The sequence below is a fragment of the Rana temporaria genome, chromosome 9 (assembly GCF_905171775.1).
Source record: "Rana temporaria chromosome 9, aRanTem1.1, whole genome shotgun sequence".
NCBI lineage: Eukaryota > Metazoa > Chordata > Amphibia > Anura > Ranidae > Rana > Rana temporaria.
The window spans coordinates 69,437,506-69,459,409 of NC_053497.1; the positions used below are offsets into that span (position 1 = coordinate 69,437,506).

The 21,904-nt window shown below is 42.9% G+C and overlaps 1 long non-coding RNA gene across 1 annotated transcript; it reads left to right on the forward strand.

Annotated features, from left to right (window-relative positions):
• Window positions 1-95: 95 nt before the first annotated feature.
• LOC120913633 lies at window positions 96-21,097 on the forward strand. The gene is made up of 3 exons (XR_005743546.1): window positions 96-208; window positions 5,374-5,435; window positions 21,060-21,097. It is a non-coding gene; the product is annotated as an uncharacterized LOC120913633 (long non-coding RNA).
• The last annotated feature ends 807 nt before the right edge of the window (window positions 21,098-21,904 follow it).

Consider the following 21,904-nt stretch of genomic DNA (forward strand, 5'->3'; position numbering starts at 1 on the left):
GCCGAGGACGGGCTGAGTGTGCTGTGAGGAGACACCTCCGGAGCGGGAGTCTGTATACTCTGCACAATACACACTCTACACAATGATGGCAGAGGAACTACGGGAACGCTAGACGCTCATATACATAACTAGACCCGAGCGCATGAATTTATCTCACCACTTTTCTGCAACAAGAGATTGGCGGGCTTTGTGCACAGTGTAATGATTGGTAAGCTACAGTAACCCAGAACAACCAATCACAGTCCAGTTTACTTTGATTTCAATCGATAAGTGCTGTAACTCTAAGCAACCAATCAGGTTTAGGTTTACAGTAGTGATAGGTACAGTAACCCTAAGCAACCAATTATTTTTGATATTTACTTTAATGCTATCAATTACAATGTGCAGCAACCAAGCACTATCAGGGTAGGTTTACACCACAGTGCGTATCCATTGACGTGCACTGTGGTGTGTAGGCTATGGGCAGTGCGTATGTTATTTCTTTTTATACTCATGTAGTTATTTTTACCTAAGGCCCCTTTTACATTGAGGCGTTTTTCATGCGGTACAGCGCTAAATATATCGCTGCTATACCGCATGAAAAATCATGCCCTGTAGTGTTCAATGTGAAAGCCCGAAGGCTTTCACACTGAAGCGGTGCGCTAGCAGGAGCGCTCCAAAAGTCCTGCTAGCCGCATTTTTACTGCGGTATAGGAGCGGTGTGTTCACCGCTCCTATACCGCGCCTTCCCATTGAAATCAATGGGAAAGCGCGGTAATACCGCCCGCACCGCTAGCGGGGGTTAAAACCTCACCGCTAGCGCCCGAATATCGCGGTAAATACGACGGTATAGCGGCGCTACAAATAGCGCGGCTATATCGTCACCGCGGCTCCACGCCTCAATGTGAAAGAGGTCTAATACAAATAAAATGCTGCCTGCCACTTTCTTTAACCACTTCAGCCCTAGAAGGATTTGTCCTCTTAAAGGGGTTGTAAAGGTTTGTTTTCTATTTTATAAATAGGTTCTCTTTAGGCATGTGTATTGTTGGTTCACTTACCTTTTCCTTCGATTTCCCTTCTAAATGTTTTTTAATTTTTTTCTCTTTTTTCTCACTTCCTGTTCCTCCTCCGTGAGCTGTTCTGGCTGACCAACCCCCAGCCAGAATGGCTCGGATGATGGGGCAAGCTTATTGAGGAGAAACAGGAAGTGAGAAATTCAGACAAAGAAAAAAAACATTTAGAAGGGAAATGGAAGGAAAAGGTAAGTGAACCAACAATGCACTAGCTCAAAGGAACTCATTTAGAAAATAAAAAAACCCTTTAATGACCAGACCATTTTTTGCGATACAGCACTGCGTCACTCGTGTGACGTTGTATCCAAACAAAATTGATGTCCTTTTTTCCCCCCACAGAGTTTTCTTTTGGTGGTATTTGAACACCTTCTTCTGTCTGTAACTCCACACAGTAATGCGAGGCTTTCTCCCTGATGTGGAGTGTCGTGCTCGCCCCCTCCCTTGGACTACAGGAAAGTCAGGACTCAACACTTTCTATGTTGCAGATAGAGAAAGAAGCTGTTTGTTAGTGGGCGTCCTGACTCTCCTGTAGTCCAGGGGAGGGGGCGAGCACGACACTCCACACCAGGGAGAAAGCCTTGCATTACTGTGTGGAGTTACAGACAGAAGAACAGGAAGTGAGGATTTCTCAGAAGAAATAAGGACATTTAAAAGCAAAATGGAAGGATGAGGTAAGTGAAGGACGACTGCACTAAGGTAAAGGAAGCCATTTTGGAAAAAAAATTGTACCTTTACAACCCCTTTAAGTGTGTTCCCTGGGTGTGTTCTAACTGTAGGGGGGTGTGGGCTACCAGGTGCATGACAGAGATCGCTGTTACTGATCACTGGGAACAGAAGATCTCTGACATGTCATCTGGCAGAATGGGAAATTGCCTTGTTTACATAGGCAGTTCCCTGTTCTGAGTCTGTCACCGGCGGACATCGAGTGCTCCGGACCCGCTGGCACGCACCCCACTATCTCCTGTGCAGACACCGATGTACACCTACGGCGGTTTGCGCAGGATAGCCGACCTGCCGCCATATAATGGCGGCAGTTGGTCGGCAAGCAGTTAGACCCCTTTCACACTGAAGCGTTTTTACAGTGTTTTAGCGCTAAAAATAGGGCTATTAAAACGCTCATAAAACGCTCTCAATGGACCCTTTCACTGCAAGCAGCATCTTTGGAGCAGCTTTTGGGCGCTAAAAAAAACGCTCCAAAAACGCCCCTCTCCATTGAAATGAATTGAAAGCGCTATAAAAACCCCTTACCCTTTCACACTGAGGCACTGCAAAAACGCCCTAAAACGTTAGGGTCTTAGCGGTGCTTTACCAGCACATTGGGATTGCAGATGAGGCTTCGCTCGAAAAACGCCACAGTGTGAAAGGGGCCTTAAAGAGGAACTGCAGTTGCCATTCTGAGGCTGCATTCACACCTGAACGCGGCATATTTTACTGCGATTTGCCTTGACAAATTGCAGCGTTTTGTCCCGCGATTTGCCGCTACAAAACGCGGTAAAATACGCCGCGGTAACATACACAGGAGGGGTGATCAACATTGTCGGCTATGGCCGAACACCAAAAGCCGCCTGAAAAAAAGGTCCGGGACTTGTTTTGAGCTTCAGGCGTTTCGGCGTTCGGCGTGGAGATGTGAACCATCTCCATAGCCGACAATGTAAAACCACCCCTCCAGCGCATTGCAGGCTGCAATAGTGTCGCGCTACAGGCGACAATACGCCTAGGTGTGAATGCAGCCTGAAGCTTCCCTCCAACCACTTTGCATATTTTATATATACTGTGATTCTGTACTTGCCAAATATGCTGCAGAAATCTCCCTCCACTGAGTCTGGCTGCATCCATTTTAACTGTGGGCAACTGAAGCTGCTGCCTGTTCACTTCCTGGATTTACAGAGGCACACCTCCGGCTCTCATTGGCCCTCTTATGACTCATCCCCTCCCTTCCTGGCAAACTAGATAACAAAATGACTGAAGTTCAGGTTTAAGGCTGGGTTCACACCATACAGCTGCGCCGAATCAAATGCACATTTCCGCGCATTGCCTATAAGGGCACCCTGTCAATTTCAGTGCCCTTTAGTGCAAGAAATACGCAAAAAAAAAAAAAGTCCCTGACGCTTTTTCAAAATCGCAGTGTACCAAACAGCATGGGGTTGCCACAAAAGCTCACACATTGGCATATGTGAGGGGGTGCCATTAGGAAATAATGAAATTGTTACATGTCTTGTAAAGGACAGTGTGGTTCTGAGAGTGACAGAAAAGTGCAATTTAGAACACGATCCCGACACAGCCTTACAGTCAGCACCAACGCAGCGCATTAGTGTGAACCGTGACAATATAAAACAAGGCATTATACCATGTCCATGTGTAGGGACTGCGTTGACGAATGCAACCCAACAGGTGTGGTGTGAACAAGCCTATAGGCCTCGTTCACATGTTCTAAATCATCCATGGCGCTACAAGAATATCGCAGATACCCGCAGCCAGGTCCGATCAAAGAGGAACTAAACCCTCCTATCATTTTCAGCCAAGGAAGCTGCCATCTTGGCCTCTGTTTGATCTTCAACTGTCACGGTGCTGCACATGTGATCAGTTATGACGCCAGCCATTGGATGGTTTGACAGTTGAGGGCACAAGTAAATGTGACAGTTAGCATTCCTTTTATTTATTTTTTTAAGCGATCCATTCAGTTTAAAAAAATAAAATAAAAGGCAAAACATTTGTGTATAGAAATAAAAAAATAAAAAAACAATACACTTTTCCCCTTTTTCTTGTCAAATTTGTTTATTGAATTTGAACAAATTACAAAAAATCACATAAATAGGTTCAAAAGCAATGCTTAACCACTTCCTTACTGGGCACATATACCCCTTCCTGACCAGGTGAAATTTCAGCTTGTGGCACTGCGTCACTTTAACTGACAATTGCGCAGTCGTGCGACGTGGCTCCCAAACAAAATTGACGTCCTTTTCTCCCCACAAATAGAGCTTTCTTTTGGTGGTATTTGATCGCCTCTGCAGTTTTTATTTGTTGCGCTATAAACAAAAATAGAGCGACAATTTAGAAAAAAAAACAATATTTTTTACTTGTTGCTATAATAAATAGCCCAATTTTTTTTTTAAAAACATTTTTTTTCTCAGTCTAGGCCATACGTATTCTTCTACATATTTTTGGTAAATAAAAAAAAAAAAAATCGCAAGAAGCGTCTGGTTTGCGCAAAAGTTATTGCGCTTACAAAATAGGGGACAGAATTATTATTTTTTATTATTTTTTTACTACTAATGGCGGCGATCAGCATTTTTTTTGTGACTGCGACATTATGGCGGACACATCAGACACTTTTGACACATTTTTGGCGCCATTCACATTTATACAGCGATCAGTGCTATAAATATGCACTAATTACTGTATAAATGTGACTGGCATTGAAGGGGTTAACACTAGGGGGTGAGGAAGGGGTTAAATGTGTACCCTGAATTGTGTTCTAACTGTGTGTGGAGGGGGGACTGACTGGGGGAGGTGACCGATGCTGTGTCCCTATGTACAAGGGACACAGATCGGTCTCCTCTCTCCCCTGACAGGACGTGGATCTCTGTGTTTACACACAGAGCTCCAAGTCTTGTCCCTGTAGCCGCCGATCCCGAGTGCCTGGCGGACATCACGGTCGCCAGGCACTCGCATCGGCATCTCAGCGACTGCGCGCGCAGGCCGTAAAAACACGGCCAGTTAGAGATTTAGAACCACCCTGCGGCCGTATAAAGTCGTACGGCCGTCGGGTAGTGGTTAAAATGATCAAAACAGCATATAATAAACGCACTGGAGCCGCTGCGGAGATATGTGAACTGGTTCCATAGAGAAGCTGGTCACGATCTCCTGCTGTGCAAATTTGATGCAGGGAAACCCACATCCAATTCGCGCTAGTGTGAACCCAGCCTAAAGAGCTATAGGCACCATTGCTATCGGACACTTGCAACTGTGTTGGGTAGTGTCCCCCCCCCCCCCCCCCCCCCCCCCGTCCCCACTGCACTCTGTGGTTTAACCCACTGACTGCTACATCACCACAGGACACAGTACTGGCATAACAGCTGGTTGTCCCCCCATAGGGGACATGCTATCTGCTATCCTCCACAGCTGGAAGTAACAGATAGCAGCAGCATTTATAGCTCTGCAAGAGTCTAAAGACTGCACTCATTACCTGACAGGCAGGTAAGTATTCAACATTCATGCAAACTTCTCTTTCAGATTTTATTTTATTCTAGCAACAAATGGTACATCATTTTTTGTTGGTTCCCATGATTCACTTTGCTTTTTATGTCATCTCTGTTTCTAGGTCCCGATTCTCTGCTCACGTTTACATTTTTAGAGACAACGAATGAGCCCTAAACATGAAGGGTAAGACCTAGAATTGGACAACATGCAATAGACAGAGAATGCTTGGGTTTTTATGACAAAGTAGTAGAAATGGATCCTTACAATATATTGAGCATTAAAACATACACGTTGTAGATTATAATAAAAAAAAAAAATAGAAATGTGTTAAACTAAAGTCATTTTTTCATTTTGGATAGAGTAAGGGGCAGTTCTTACCCCTGACAGTTTTATTTATTTATTTATTTTCCCCATCTACATCCCATTTTAAAAATGTCCCTTTACTTTCTGTCCCATAGCCAAACAGGAAGTGAAAAGAAATTCCTTCAAGGTGAGGGGAACGCAAAACTAGTGGCTTGTTCTGGTAACAACTCAGATTTCAAGATTTTCTTTTACCTTTTGTGATGATGGTCACTAGGTTAACATGTACACTTTAGTTTGGTACCCCAGAGGAACCCCTAAAATAATTTTCAAGTCTTGGGGAACCCTTGTTATTCAATCTATTCATTTAATCAATTCATCAGGGGCAATGGAAAAAACATGCTCCTTTTTTTAGTAGGAAAAATGCTCTCTTTAGGGTAGGTTTGTAAGCGGCTGGTGTGTGGTGCAACCTAGCCTGATGTGCCGATCTCAGGGAATCTCACTGTTCGCAGTTTTTTTTAAACAATCTTTAATATAATCTCATAAAGACAGTTCATACATTTAAATTGGTCACCATGTGGAGCAAGGCAGTGGATTGCTTCATACTGCACTGTGCTGAAAACAGTACTACATGCAACACCGCCCACAGTGGTATGAACTAGGCAGATAAGGAGACAAGGGGCTAGATTCAGCAACGATTTACGCCAGCGTATCCATAGATACGCTGCGTAAATTCAAAGCTGCGCCGGCGTATCTTCTTTCTGTATTCAGAAAGCAAGATACGCCGACATTAGCCTAAGATACGACTGGCATAAGTCTCTTACCCCGTCGTATCTTAGGATGCATTCTCACGCTGGCCGCTAGGTGGCGCTTCCGTAGTTTTCGGCGTAGAGTATGCAAATTACCTAGTTACGCCGATTCACAAACATACGTGCGCCCGGCGGTAGTTTTTTACGTGGTTTGCAAAAGGCTTTTTCGGCCTAACGGCGTTTTATGGACGTCTTTCTTGCTTCGAAATTTGAATTTTTTGCATCGTTTGCGTAAGTCGTTCGCGAATAGGGCTGGACGTAATTTACGTTCACGTCGAAACCAATGACGTCCTTGTGACGTCATTTGAAGCAATGCACACTGGGATATGTACACGGACGGCGCATGCGCCGTTCGTAAAACACGTCAATTACGTCAGGTCCTCACATATTAGCATAAAACACGCCCCCCCTTCCACATTTGAATTACGCGGGCTTACGCCGGCCCCATTTACGCTACGCCACCGCAACTTACGGAGCAAGTGCTTTATGAATACTGCACTTGCTCCTGTAAGTTGCGCAGCTACCTGAATCTAGCCCTCTGCGTTTTGCTTTGTCATGCAGTGGGGATGCACTAGAATAGCTGCTCAATGCAGTCCCGCATGCGGTAAGAATGTACCCTAAGGCTAAGTTTACACTATCTTCAAAAGCAGGCGTTTCATTATCGTTTTTGAAGCTCCACAAAGATTTGTGAAAACAGTGCGCATTGCAGCGCTCCGTGTTGCTCACATGGTTGTGTTAAGCCCTGTACACACGATCGGTTTGTCTGATGAAAACAGACCGATGGATTGTTTTCATCGGACAAAGCGATCATGTGTGGGCCCCATCGGTTTGTTTTCCATCGGTGAAAAAAAATAGAACATGTTTTACATTTTTCCTATGGATAAAAAAACGATAGAAAAAAACGATCGTCTGTGTGGAAGTCTTTCGGTCAAAAATCCATGCATGCTCAGAATCAAGTCGACGCATGCTCGGAAGCATTGAACTTCATTTTTCTCAGCACTTCGTAGTGTTTTACGTCACTGCGTTTTGGCACGGTCGGATTTTTGACTGATGGTGTGTAGGCAAGACTGATGAAAGTCAGCTTCATCGGATATCCGACGAAAAAATCCATCGGATTAGATTCCATCTGATATCCGATTGTGTGTACAAGGTTTTAGTGTTGCATCGCGTAGCATCAAAATTTTCACAGACGTTTCGTTTGCCAGGCTTCCCAAATACTTCCATTGATGTCGGTATAAACACGCTGCAAATGCACTGCAAACTCATCGAACATGCCCTATAGTGTTTTACAGTGTGCTTGAGATGCATTTAGAAAGTGTTACTAGCCACAAAGATAATACAAATGTCCATACAATAAAAAAAAAAACAGAGCATCTAGCAATACATCAAAAAAGTGCATCATTAACGCATTTTAACATATTAGGTGCAGTAATGGGCCCTTAGATTTCTTTGGACGTCTAAATGAGTTCTCAGAGTGGCAGTGAGATTGCCACTCTTAGGCCTCGTTCACATGTGTGTTGATTATGAAGAAGGAAGCAATGCTCCTTATAATGCCTACAGTATAAATGCACATGAAAGTGTTTCATCCAGTGGCAAGTGATGTAGAGGAAATTATTTCTTTTGAGGCGTGGTTAGGTTGTGGTGTGACAGCAGAAATTTTGTAGATTCTCAACTAGATGGATTTCTATACTTTGATCACTTTAACACTATAGCTCAACTTTGCTGACACAAAAAGCTTTGCCACTGACAATAATGCTCAATGCGTTTGCTCTAGCCTGGTACTTTCAGTATTGTGGGCTGGTTGATGATTTTGCCTACACACAGAAGCAAATGGTGTTATCACATGGCTGCTCTGTACAAAAATGAAGTGGCTGGAGCTGCTCTGTCCTAATTCTCTATTATTTCCCAGTGCATTCTGGGATACAGGAACCTCCACTGCCTCTGCCCCAGTTCCCAGTTAACACTTTATAAATGCTTCACTAACATGCCATAAATGCTCATGTGTTGTCAAGGTGCTGTTACAGACCATTGCCTCATCAACGACATGCTTCATTTTTAACACAATGCTACCACTCCTGTGGGTAAAGCACTGCGTGGTGCCCATTGTAATATTTTTTTGTCACTGCGCATGCGCCGGGCGACTACATTTCCTAGTGTGCATTGCGGTTACGTACGCCGCACGTGCCTATTGATTTCGGCGAGGACGTAAACGACGTAAATCCCGATTCGCGGACGACTTACGCAAACGACGTTAAAATTTTGAATCTTGCGGCGGGAACGGCGGCCATACTTTAACATTGTTATTCCACCTAATAGGTGGAATAACTTTAGGCCTCCTAAGGCCTTACGGAAACGGCGTAAATCGACTGCGGCGGCCGGGCGTACGTTCGTGAATCGGCGTACAAACTCATTTACATAATCTACGCCGCAATGGAAGCGCCACCTAGCGGCCATCCGAAAAATTGTTTAAGCGTATCTCTGTTTGAGCATACGCTTAAACATACGTCGGCGTAGATTCTGAGTTAGGCCGGCTTATCTACTGATAAGTCGGCCTAAGTCTTACTGAATCTACCTATATGTGTTTTTTGTTTGGTAAAGTCCATTCATTCCAAAATCAAATGTTAAGAGCAAGCAAAATCTTTCGAACTACAAATGAATGTTCTTAGAATTTCGTAATAATTTTCCTAAGAGTTGTAATTAAAACTTCTATTTGTCTATGGCCAGCTCAATACAACTGAGTGGGTCCTAAAGGGCATTTAGGAATCGTGGATGTAACACAAAAGTTTGCAGTGAAAGGAGCCGTACAAAGGGGAATGCTTGTACTTGTTATTTTACATCTGCAGTTTGTCTAAAGCTGGCAACAGATGTAAGAGAACATAGTCTGACCACCAAACAGTTTTTTAAAGATGCGCATAGAAATGAACTGTAATCAGCCAAGCTTGCATATGTGTGCGCAGCGCAGACAGCCTCAGCAACATCTCATCAAGTGAGAACAATAGCAGCCAGCCAAGAAAGGTCAGCTGCCTCCCCCTTCCCTAAGAACAATTGTGGGTGTCTGCTCTAATGTAATGCTGGCCATACATATGCCAATATTCATGCAATTTCAACAACTTTTATTTGTACAGATGATGAATGGATCAAGGTTTTAGATAATTTCTCAGTGTTACCAAAACTGCTAGTGGTAGGTTTTTTATCTCTTTGGTTTTTGAAGTTGAGAGTGGAGGAAATTAAAAATCATTATGTGTGTGTCCATCTTTGTGTTAGCAATATACTACCAATTTTCAGTAATTTCAGCTACTCAACCAGCTTTGGATCACTAATATTATCAAAAGAGAAACTGATTAAAAAAAAGAACCCCATCAAGCAGTCTCATAGTAAGAGAACACATGTTCCACCATATTCAAATATGATTCTTTATAGTAGAACTTCACCTGTGAAAATTATTTCCGTCCCCCAGCCTCTAACACAATTGGAAAAAAAGTTTTTTAAACAAAAAACACCTTTTTTAATATTAATAGTTTTTACTTCCTGCATCCTCGCTCAAGTGAGGATGATGTACAGTATAAGGTATTATATCTGCAGACATGTCAGGGGTCTTTAGGACTTGGCAGAGCCTCAAGCCAAAATTCTGTAATCCCCCCCCCCCCCCTCCCACAAGCATGCACAAAAAGCAGCAGGTCCGCCAGTATATGGGACCCAGAAGAGAAGTATGGTGTGTCTGCACATGCACAGGGGGGTTCTTTTGCCGCGGTTTCCCATTGTTTTAAATGGGAAGGAGCGGTATACACGCCGCTCCTCTCACCGCTCCAAAGATGCTGCTGGCAGGAGATTTTTTTCTCTCCCGCCAGCGCATCGCCTCAGTGTGAAAGCCCTCCCTCGGGCTTTCACATTGAGTATGCAGTGCAGGAGTTTTTTAGGGTATAGCAGCACTATTTTTAGCGCTGTACCGCCTGAAAAACTCCTCAGTGTGAAAGGGGTCTTTGAGAGTTTTTGCGGTGTTTGCTGCGTTTTTTGACATGCGTTTTTACCGCGATTTGCGTTTTTTTTTTTTTAGCCAGCAATTTGAATTTTTTTACATTTCCTTTAACAACCAGCTATAAAAAGGTATATATGGATGCGAGTCCATTGAATTCTATTACATACAAAACGCTGCTTTTTGCAAGAAAAAAAGTCCCTGACCCTTTCCAAAAACGCAGAGGCATAAAAAAGCATTAATGTGAACATGTTCCATAGGAAACCATGTTAAAAAAATGTCCCTGCATTTCTGCAAAATGCATCAAAAAAAGCATTAGTGTGAATGGAGCCTTAATGTGTACACACGATCGTGTACACACGATCATTTTTCGGCATGAAAAAAACGTTGTTTTAAAAAAATGTAATTTAAAATGATCGTGTGTGGGCTTCACATAATTTTTCGTCTTCTGAAAAACTACACGTTTTTTTCCCGAGCATGCTGCATTTTTTAACGACGTTTTAAACAATGTCGTTTTTCGGGTTGTAAAAAATGATCATGTGTGGGCTAAAACAACATTAAAAACCCGCACATGCTCAAAAGCAAGTTATGAGACGGGAGCGCCCGTTCATAATGGAGTAAGCACATTCATCACGCTGTAACAGACAGAAAATCGCGAATCGTCTTTTACTAACACGGAATCAGCTAAAGCAGCCCCAAGGGTGGCGTCATCCGCATTGAACTTCCCCTTTATAGTGCCGTTGTATGTGTTGTACGTCACCACGCTTTGCTAGAGCATTTTTAAAATACAATGGTGTGTGGGCAACGTCGTTTTAATGATGAAGTTGGAAAAACTTTTTTTTTTCTACATGCCGAAAAACGTTGTTTTTTTTCATGCCGAAAAATGATTGTGTGTACGCGGCATTAAAGTCTGCAAAAGACTTGAGAGCAGGACCTTCCAGCAGGACAACGACCCTAAACATACAGCCAGAGCTACAATGGAATGGTTTAAATCAAAGCATGTGTATGTGTTAGAATGGCCCAGTCAAAGTCCAGACCTAAATCCAATTGAGAATATGTGGCAAGACTTGAAAATTGCTGTTCACAGATGCTCTGCATCCAATCTGACAGAAGAAATGTAACTCTTAGATGCTCATAAAGCTGGTAGAGACATACCCCAAAAGACTTGCAGCTGTCATTTTAGCGAAAGGTTGTTCTACTAAGTATTGACTCAGAGGGGCTGAATACATATCCCACTTCACAATTATGAGCCACTTTGTGTTGGTCTATCACATAAAGGTGTCCGTTTAATAAACTGTGACGTTTTTTCTCCGTTCAGTTCACGGCAGTTCTCATGAGGAGAATTATCTCCTCTGCAGCCGGTTTAATAAACTGAGAACTTCAGTTCTCAGATGGTGAACAGAGGTGAAGTTTGTTCTCTGAAAACAGCCGAGATCTGTGTAAAAGTGGGTGGACTGCCTGTAATCTCGTGAGATATTGTGAGATTATGGTGCAGCCGAATTCAAACAGTGAAACTAACGTTTAAAAGAACATGTAATTAATGTTTTCAGACATGTGATAACATATATATATATATATATATATATATATATATAAAATTACATATATATATATATATATAAATACTGTATGTATATGTATGTGTGTGTGTGTATATGTATATATATATATATATATATACACACACATATATATATATATATATATATATATACTGTATTTATCAGCCTATTGTGCGCACCCGCGTATAGCGCGCACCCCTACTCTGGACATGAAATTCCTGAATTTTATTTATTTTTTTATTACTTACAGTTTTGGTGTCTTGCCTGGCGTCCATCGGCGGCCTTGTCTGGTCTGGCGTCCTTCTGCGACCTTCGTGGTGTCCTCCCCGCTGCTCCTGCGCTGTCTCTGAGCCGATCCCTGCTTCCCGCACTGTGTTTGAACGCCGCCGACATATACCGAGCGCAGTACACTCGGGCACGCTCGGCTCCTCTCGCATAACCTAGAAGGGAGCCGAGCCTGGCCGACTGTACCCGAGTATACTGCGCTCGGTATATGTCTGCGGCAGCGTTCAAACACAGCGCAGGAAGCAGGGATCGGCGGCAAAGTTCAAACACAGTGCGGGAAGCAAGTATCGGCGTATATCGCGCACACACAATTTTGCCCTGATTTTGAGGGGAAAAAAGTGCGCGTATACGCCGATAAATACGGTATATATATGTGTGTGTGTGTGTGTGTGTGTGTGTGTGTGTATATATATATACACACACGTGTTATATAGATACTGTATGTGTATATATATATATATATATATATATATATACACATATATACACACATATATACACACACGTATATTGTTGTTAATATTCATTTTTAACCCACTGGTGTTGAAATTAGGAAGAAATAAGCCTTCTTCCTCTTATCACACCAGCTTCTCTCCCAGATTCTCCACCTCTGAGCTGGTGATCCTGGAAGGGAGATATTTCAGTGGAAGAGCTGTGAAATCTTCAGATCACGGTTTATTAAACTGGCCGTTTGTGACAAAACATCCATGTGATGTGATGTGAAGTGATGTGAAGTGAAGAATGTGTTCTCTGCTCCTTATCACAGTTTATTAAACCGGCAATGCTCTGTGATAAGCAGTGATCAGCCGTGATCATCATGATCTCCGCTTATCACGGTTTATTACGTTTTTGGCTGTAGCATGACAAAATGTGGAAAATTTCAAGGGGTTTGAAAATACAGTTTTAAGGCACTGTACACCCGGGAACACCAGATAAGAAGAAGGAAGAAGACCTTTGGGCTGAAAGGAAGACAACACTGGTCTTCATGGATTATTTTATTTATTTAGATACAGGAACAACTTAACCACTTTAGCCCCGGGCCTGTTTTTCAGAGTCGGTGTTTACGAGACAAAACCATTTTTTTTTGCTAGAAAATTACTTAAAACCCCCAAACATTATATATTTTTTTTTTCTAACACCCTAGAGAATAAAATGGAAGTCATTGCAATACTTTTTGTCACACCGTATTTGCGCAGCGGTCTTACAAGCGCACTTTTTTTGGAAAAAATTCACTTTTTTAAATGAAAAAATAAGACAACAATAAATTTGGCCCAATTTTTTTATATATTGTGAAAGATAATGTTACGCCGAGTAAAATGATACCCAACATGTCACGCTTAAAAATTTCGCCCGCTCGTGGCATGGCGTCAAACTTTTACCCTTAAAAATCTTGATAGGCGACGTTTAAAAAATTCTACAGGTTGCATTTTTTGAGTTACAGAGTAGGCCTAGGGCTAAAATTAATGCTCTCGCTCTAACGATCGCGGCGATACCTCACTTGTGTGGTTTGAATACCGTTTTCATATGTCGGCGCTACTCGCGTATACGTTCGCTTCTACGCGCGAGCTCGTCGGGACGGGGCACTTTAAAAAAAATTTTTTTTGCTTTTCGCATTTATTTTTATTTATTTTACAATTTTTAACACTGAAAAAAAAAATAAAAAAAAAATTAGCACTTTTATTCCTATTACAAGGAATGTAAACATCCCTTGTAATAGAAAAAAGCATGACAGGTCCTCTTAAATATGGGATCTGGGGTCAAAAAGACCTCAGATCTCATATTTAGGCTTAAATGCAAAAAAAAAAAAAAAAATTTGGAAATGTCATTTTTTCAAATGACAAAAAAAAAAATGTTTCTTTAAGACGCTGGGCGGGACTGACGTTTTGACGTCACTTCCGCCCAGCGGAGCTATGGGGACGGGCGAAGGAGATTTTTCCTTCAGTCTCGTCCCCGCTCAGCTGCCGGATGGTCGCGATCTCCTCCGCCGCTACCGACGGCTCCGGTAAGCGGCGGAGGGCGCGGAACAGCGGCGGGAGGGGGGGGGGCCCCTCTCCCGCCACCGATAACGGCGATCTCGCGGCGGATTCGCCGCGGAGACCGCCATTATCGTTAACACGGCCGCCCACAGAAGAGATGAATATCTCGATTGTGGCAGCAGCTGCTACCGTTACCGAGATATTCATCTCTAAAGTAATGACGTATAACGGCGGTGGGCGGTCGGCAAGTAGTTAAAAGACTAAAAATATATATATACAATTTTTTGATTTGGGCCATCTTTTTGATTTAACATCAAAATCGAGGATGAATTTTCAAATTACTGTTTGTATGGCCAGTAAAAGGGCTAATATACATGATTGCCAGGCGCCTAGTGTTTTGAAATTCTCACGCTGATCAAGCTGTGAGCACCCATTCAGGGCTGGCTCGATAGAGGTAGATTTCCTATGATTGTTCAGAGTTGATAATTTGTTACAAAGGAATAAAGTAAAAAGGCTCTGAAATCTACCTGGAAACCAATGCATAGCTGTCACTACATACTGTGTGCTAATCAGGGCCGATCCTAGGGTCACAGGCGCCTGGGTGCAGAAATATTTCGGGCGCCCCCACATGGGCTTCGTCACTTTACTAACTCCTCCCTTTTACAAACGTTTCTTTAGCAATGACTCAACCACAGAGATGCTCCCCCACAAAGTCTTCATTACCCTGGGATCACATGATCTCTTAACAATAAACAAAATACAGGAAGAGAAACAGAGTACTTTATTGGGCCCTGGAGAAGAGCCTCTGTGATGGACACAGAGAGGGTTTCTGTTAGAGAGTCTGTTAGATGTTCGGCGCCCCCACCTCTGCAGGCGCCTGGGTGCAATGCACCCTGTGCACCCTGCCTAGGATCGGCCCTGGTGCTAATGACCAATTTTTCCATAGCAATCATTCCTCTCTTACCAAGGTGTTCTGTCATTGTCAGGCTTAGACCTGTTGCTAGAGCAGTTGTCTGAAGGGACAAACACGAAAACTTTGCTCAGACGACAGCCCATCCTACGACAAGCGTCTGCTAAAAATCGATAGACGAACACCACGCATGATTGGAAACACGAAAATAAACCAGACGGACACAGGGGCCACACGTATTTGATATCATTTCAGATACGTAGCTACGCACACCGGAAGGTTTTTCCAGAATCGTACAACAAAAATCGTACTTGTCACAGAGCACATTTTGCACTGTTGTATTCGATATTAGTTTTATGCAACATAATGCGAACGATACGTCGTACGATAATTGGATTATGTGTACGAGGCATTCGACTGCACATGTCAGAGAAAGGGATGCGTTTGCAACAGCGGATGTAGCAGCTTATAAGGATTCCTCTATGTTCACATGTCTGTTGATGCTTTGGCTTCAATGCTTTCTGTATCAAATGAGCAGTCACAAGTATAGAGATAAACATAGGTGTGTCCAGCGTATTGCATTAGGGTGTGCACCCCAAAACTCAAACACACATGCTTTTCTCCGGAGGATGAGCTGCACGGAACAGTGAATGCATGGGAAGTGCTCTATGCTAAGCAGCTTCCTGGACATTCACAAACTTCAGTTATGAATGAACACAGTGAGTGAGTGTGTTCAATGCAGTGGGGAACCAGGGGGGGGGGGAGGACTGCTCAGGTGCAACCCACTGGGGGGGGGTGTCAGGCCGGCACCCCCACTCTCCATGCAAGTGAAGTGGTGACAGTGGGGGGGCTCAGGCGGCACCTCGTCAGGGCAGGGAGAGCCTGGAGAGGCGAGCTGTGACAGGGTGTGTGGGTGCCCAGGCCGGGTGTGGACTTTTATAGAACTTTTATTTGCAATAAAGCCGGGCATTAACAGGCAATGATCCCCTTAACAAGCGCCAGGCGGGACAAAAACATGTAGGGGTGAAGCCTATTTGGCATATGTATGTAGGGGTGGAGCATATTTGCTGTGGGTCATGTTGGCAGGAGTTCGGTGCAAGTCTTGCTGAGCTTTGTGAGCCGGGTAGAAATAGAGCATGTGATGGCTGATGGTATGTCTCTGCTTTTGTAAATTACTGGTCTGAGCCCTTTTAAAGTGTCTCTGGAAGCATTTTGGAATTTGAGCTGTAATTTTACTTTATAATGTGAGTATAATTTATTAGTGTTTAATGAAGAATGTGGTGACTGTACACAATGTGAGTTTCTTTCTATGATTCAATCCATGCATTCATATGGATCTGTGGAAGAAAAACAACTGTGGAAGATTATTGCAGTTTTAGAGGCTGTGTTGGTGGATTGATGTAATCAGAAGGAGTTGCAGTACAAGCCCTGTCAGCCTAATCTTTAGCTCTGGTTCTCACTGATGGGGTGTGGGAAATTCAGTGATTTCTGTACGTTTCCCACACCACATAGCAATCACATTGTGTTCATGTGATCTACTATACAAGTAAATAGGCGCAATGCACATATACCTCAGAAGAGTAGTACCCAATAGTCCAAGGGTGGAGATAAAGATGTGTATATATACACGTAACAAGTGTCAATGGGTCAGTCAGGGCGGCCACCACCAAAACCGGAAGCGGGTTCCAGTAGGCTAGAAAGAGAACAAAGAAAAGGGGCGCCTCTGAGTATGTATCATGAAAGTATTTTTTATTAAACAGCAATATCCACTCACATTCAAGAAGGAGAAGTTGCATTCAGTTCCATTTGCTGGGCTGAAGAGATGAAGTGGGATGCTTGATAAAGAAGTGTGGATATTCTCCTACCATGGCCTGCAAGCTTTGAAATGCGTCACATATTTGTGACGTCATTGGCAGGCGCCATGCTGTGTTTTGCTGTCCAGGCCTCGTTTTGGTCCCGACACACAGCCGCGTTCTCTCCATCTCAGGCGGAACGGAGCGAGCTTTCCTAGCGAAACCACAGCACGGACAGCTGACTGGACTGGCATCTACCCCCTCACCCTCATTACATGTTTGGAACCCTTCTCCTCGTTTGATGGACTATCCCTGCTATCCATCTGACAGAGAAGTATCAAAGACTGGATAACTGAAGGAGATCACGCTGCACCCAGCCACCCCACTCCACTGGATCTGATGCAGTGCCTGCCTACAGGATCTGCTGAGACTTGCAGTGCCACTTTATCTCTTCAGCCCAGCAAACGCATCTGAATGCAACTTCTCCTTGAATGTGAGTGTATATTGCTTTTTTATAAAATTACTTTTATGATACATACTCAGAGGCGCCCCTTTTCCTTGTTCTCATGTGATCTACTGTGGATGCCAATTTAGTTAACAACACCCCAAAAGCAGGTCACAAAACACACAGGGCTAGATTCAGATAGATTAGCGGATCTTTAGATCCGCGTAATCTGTCTGATTTACGATCCGCCGGCGCAAGTTTTTGAAGCAAGTGCTGTATTCAGAAAGCACTTGCCTCTAAAGTTGCACCGGCGGATCGTAAATCCCCCGGCGGAATTCAAATTCCGCGGCTAGGGGGAGTTTACTATTTAAATCAGGCGCGTCCCCGCGCCGATCGAACTGCGCATGCGCCGCCGGCTAAATTTCCCAGCGTGCATTGCTCCAAATGACGTCGCTAGGACGTCATTGTTTTCGACTTGAACGTAAATTACGTCCATCCGTATTCGCAACCGACTTATGCAAACGACGTAAAAAATTCAAAATTCGACCCGGGAACGATGGCCATACTTAACATAGGATACGCCGCATATAGCAGGGGTAACTATGCGCCGGAAAAAGCCGCACGCAAACAACGTAAAAAAAAAAGCGCCGGGCGGGCGTTCGTTTCTGAATCGGCGGAACTCCTCATTTGCATATTCCTCGCATACAAAAAACGAAACGCCACCTAGCGGCTGGCCTGGAATTGCAGCCTAAGATCTGACGGTGTAAGTCACTTACACCTGTCGGATCTTAGGGAGATCTATGCGGAACCTGATTATATGAATCAGGCGCATAGATACGACGGACGCAACTCAGAGATACGACGGCGTATCAGGAGATACGCCGTCGTATCTCTATCTGAATCCGGGCCACAGTGTGTTTCCCTGAACTGGATCACATGGGTGTAAACATCCATGCAATCTGGTTACAGTGCGAACAAAAAAAAGCTGCCCGTACCTTTTTCATGCAGATGCGGTGTGATTCCTGTTCGAATCACATGGCTCAAATCGCACCACACAGAAGCGCATGTGATTTTCATAGGAATGTGGTGCAATTCCTGTTCGAATCACATGTGGTGTGCAGTGTAAACCAGAGCTCAGTAAGATAGGCAAATATTTCTGGTGAGTGAGATTACAAACAATGGGTGAATGGAGTGAAGTCATTATTATCTGAAGATTCATCAGGTGTTTCTTCAAATTATATTCAACTATACCTTCTTTTAGATTTTATTGAAATTCCAGTTTTTTTTTTTTTTTGAGTGTTTGAATCGAACAAATAGTGTAGATGGGACTCTTGGTGTTATTTATGTATCTATGAACATTTCTGGTGAAGCACAAGTGACAACATGTTTATTTTGTAGCATGTTATTTTGCAATTTTGTTCTATATGTTTAGCAACATTGTTTCACTTGATGTTTGAGTGCTGTATTTGTGGGATATTATAGTTTTCACTTTTCTTTTTAGCATTTTCAGGTGCTGTATTAATCTTATGGCAGGTGTGCTCTTCAAAGAGCTGAGAAATTAGTTTTGGATGGTGAAAATATGTTTTAGGGCGACTTGTAGACATTTTGCAGCTATTGTCGCGGGATTTTTTTTCAACAACTGTCCATTAAAAAAATGAAAAACAATTACTTGGTCGTCAACGGTTTCAACCATTATCTCTCTATGCATAGATTACTAGTCTGAGCTCACAATGACAAAGGTAGATAAGAGCACTCAAGGGGGGATGCTGGAGGGGGAAGAGAGGCTCAATACAGAGAGAACTAGGCAGGATACATATTCTAAATGAAGGGAACAAATGCAGGAGAGTCAGGACGCCCACTAACACACAGCTCCTTTCTCTATCTGCAATGTAGAGAGCGTCCTGACTCTACTGTAGTCCAAGGGAGGGGGGCGAGCACGACACTCCACACCAGGGAGAAAGCCTCGCATTACTGTGTGGAGTTACAGACAGAAGAACAGGAAGTGAGGATTTCTCAGAAGAAATAAGGACATTTAAAAGCAAAATGGAAGGATGAGGTAAGTGAAGGAGGACTGCACTAAGGTAAAGGAAGCTATTTAGGAAAACAATTTGTACCTTTACAACCCCTTTAAAGTGGTTGTAAACCTCAGATATGAAATATAAACAAAGCATAGCCCCCTATGGTGTTAAATTGTCTCAATTAGGGATACTAAGGGGTTGATTTACTAAAGGAAAATAGACTGTACACTTTACAAAGTGCAGGTGCTCCAGAGCTTAGTAAATGAACAGAAGCTCTGCTAACTTCCACAATCCAATCATGTGCAAGTGATTGGGTATTCTTTCCAAAGTGAAGCTTTACATCATTTACTAAGCTTAGAAAAGTGTGCAGTCTTTTTCGTTTTCACCGATTGTCTGCTGCTTTGTTCCTCTGCTTTGACTATGAATCACTTCTGACAAGTTTTCCCGACACCAAGAGAAAACCATGTTGCAGAGGATGGTGCTCCAGCTGACTGATAGCCTCAGCTCTGTTCCTGTGGTGTGCTGTGTGAAGGGGGAGTGTCCTTTCCCCCCAATCAGCATTTATCTCTCCTTATTGAGCTCTGCAGAGTGTAACTTCAGATCTCCACCCCCTTTTTCTGAACGCTCAGACAAGCCTTTTAAACTCAGCACTTTAAATGGTTGTAGAGAAGTGAAAACTGCAGAGAAACAGGTACAACCTATGTAGGAGGATTTGTTTTATGTCTGTGTATCAACCAAAGCTAGTCACTTCACTGGGCATAGGCAAGGGTTTACAGACACTTTAAGTATTATTTCCACTAGGCTGGTCAGAGAGATGTTCTCAAACTGTCCCACTGGATGGATCAGCACTTCACATTTCTCACTTTAAAATTTTCCACACATTTTGTTAATTTTTTTCACTCCATCATGAGTAGGTGTTGTTGACAGAGGGTCTACCAAAAAAATTGTTTGGATAATAAAGCGACAATAATATATTTAGATATTTAAATTATCCAGACCCATATTGGTCAAAGTGTAAATATATATCACTTGCAGATCAGCTCAATTAACTGCTTCCCAACCGCTGCATGAGTATATACGTCAGCAGAATAGCACAGGCAGGCAAATGGGCATACCTGTATGTCCCTTTAAATTTGCCGCCCAGCGTGCCTCGGGAGTGTGCTCGCGGGTCCTGGGAACTCTCTTCTGCATTTCCTCTCTTCTGCCTAGTGACAGGACAGTGATCTACTGCTCCCTGTCATCTGGAGCAGTGATCACTTTTGTGTCACTGGTAGCTTCCCCCCACAGTTAGAACACATCCCTAGGACACACTTAACCCCTTCATCGCCCCCTAGTGGTTAACTCCTTCCCTGCCAGTGTCATTTACACAGTAATCAGTGCATTTTTATAGCACTGATCGCTGTATAAATGACAATGGTTCCAGAAAAGTGTCCGATGTGTCCGTCATAATGTCACAGTCACGATAAAAATCAGATCACCGCCATTACTAGTAAAAAAAAAAGAATAATAAAAATGCCATAAAACTACCCCCTATTTTGTAGACGCTATAACTTTTGCGCAAACCAATCAATATACGATTATTGCGATTGTTTTACCAAAAATATGTAGAAGAATACATATCGGCCTAAACTGAGAAAAAAATAATAATTTTATATATTTTTGGGATATATTTATTATTGCAAAAAGTAAAAAATATAGTATTTTTTTCAAAATTGTCACTCTTCTTTTATTTATAGCGCAAAAAATTGAAATCGCAGATGTGATCAAATACCACCAAAAGAAAGCTCTATTTGTGGGGAAAAAAGGACGTCAACTTTGTTTGGGTGCAGCGTTGCACGACCGCCCATCTGTAAGTTAAAGCGACGCAGTACCGAATCGCAAAAAGTGCTCTGGTCAGGAAGGGGGTAAATTCTTTCGGGGCTGAATTAGTTAAAAAAAAAAAAATCTCCAGGAGGACCAGCACCAAGACAATCTGCCCTGGGAGTTGTGGGAGGATTATGAAACACACACAGAGAGGGAAAGGCAACAAGAAGGAGCAAGTGTCAGATGTGCCCAGAGATTACAGGTACACACCTGCGGATCCATATGAATATACTGTATATAGAAAAAAGAAAGAAAACTGCTAATAGTATAGCCCAATAAAGTAAAACCATAAAAAGCCCCCACATTCACAAATTTTGTTTTTATATAATTGTGAGACTTTTTGTTATCAATAAAACGTGTTATGATTTTATTGAAATGTCATTGTGTACATGGAGATGTACCTGTAAATTCCATGGGTAATGTGTATTTTTTTTACAATGAGCGTAATGTGTCTTTTTATTTTATTTTATTAATAGGAACGTTGATACATCACTTTATGTACCAGACCACAATAATAATATAGTAATTCCGAGTACAGATAAACAGTCACTAACAGTCACTAACATCATGTAATGATGTTAGCTCTCATTAATCCTTAAACTCCAGCTTTTTTTCCCTCAGTTATAAAACCATAATGTGATTGTAGTCTGTAGGAATCCTGTAGTCATTGTACCTGTACTACAGTATTCACTGCTGGTGTCCAGAATGCTACAGCTTT